Genomic DNA, 1,186 nt, shown 5'->3' with positions numbered 1-1,186 from the left:
ATATATATATATATATAAAGTGTGTGTGTGTGTTAGTTTTGGGTGGAGTTTGTTGTATAGTAATGCACAACTAAAGAGTGGTCATGGTTTAGGTTTCATGTTAATCATCCGGGCTCTATTGTCCATGTGTTGTTGTTACTCGGTGCTTATTCTTTTCAAATTCTTATCTTGCTTGCTTTTCAATATTGTGTCGTTTCCTTTCACGGAGATGTGCAAATAAACATTTTCGGAAGACACTCCCACCTTTACAATGCGTACCCGCATACACGTTTCGCCACTACTACTAGTATCACTACTACTACTACTACTACTACTACTACTACTAGAGAATAAGTGGTGACTGGTTTACTGTTTAGCCTGGACTGATCCCTTCCACCACCTCCTGATTCAGAAGTGCTGTGATCATTCTAAGCACCTCAACTCCTTAAAACTTTTTAAACTTTCATTATGTAACGGTTCACGTTATCCTGCTTATCATTTTGTTTATTGAGTTAATTTGTGAAACAAGGAACTACAAATCCAACGCCCCTTTTCAAGGATTTTGAAGAGTAGTGGGTTGAGATAATCTTTAGAACGGGCACTTGGTCCATATGCTTGCATCACAGTTAATTTTACTGAATGTCTTCAATGGTCATGAGTTAATGGGCGATCCCTCGGGGATCTCTTCAGTTTGCCTCACAGTTTTTTAAAATTATCTTTTTTTGTTTTAACTAAACAAGTTTGAAACTTCGTATACTGCCACGAGGGAAGGTTGTGGGTGATTGACGTCGTGTATCAAAACCGAAGGATTGCCAATTGGTGTTAAACCGGACGATGAAATAAGTGGGACATAGGCTTGGCTGTTGTTTCCAGGTGGTAGTATGGGAATTGAATCAAGCAAGTATTAGATAAAACTAGTATCAAGTTTTACAATTTGACTGAATTGCTGTTTTGTATTTTCTTTTTTTTTTCCCCCAGATTGCCATCAAGATGGCGAATTCAACACCGAATAACGGCTTCCCTTACAAACATTCCGCTGTTTCTGGAGTGTTTCTTGTAATGGTTGGTTTGTTCACTTTTGTCTATTCTTGTTTCGATGTCAAAGTGATGCGCCTCTTCATTGGAACAGTGATATGTTGTTCATTAGTAAGTTCTCTCTCTCTCTCTCTCTTTCTCTCTCTCTCTCTCTTTCTCTCTCTCTCTCTCT

General features: G+C 38.4%; 1 long non-coding RNA gene across 1 annotated transcript in view; it reads left to right on the top strand.

Annotated features, from left to right (window-relative positions):
* LOC128249491 (uncharacterized) overlaps window positions 1-1,186 on the top strand; it is a 4,460-nt gene that overhangs the window by 2,205 nt on the left and 1,069 nt on the right. Inside the window, exon 2 of the long non-coding RNA XR_008265590.1 lies at window positions 958-1,125. This is a non-coding gene — a long non-coding RNA (uncharacterized LOC128249491). The remainder of the gene's footprint in view (window positions 1-957; window positions 1,126-1,186) is intronic.

Source organism: Octopus bimaculoides, chromosome 15, assembly GCF_001194135.2.
Source record: "Octopus bimaculoides isolate UCB-OBI-ISO-001 chromosome 15, ASM119413v2, whole genome shotgun sequence".
Taxonomy (NCBI): Eukaryota; Metazoa; Mollusca; class Cephalopoda; order Octopoda; family Octopodidae; genus Octopus; species Octopus bimaculoides.
This window is presented reverse-complemented; position numbering and strand designations above follow the sequence as displayed.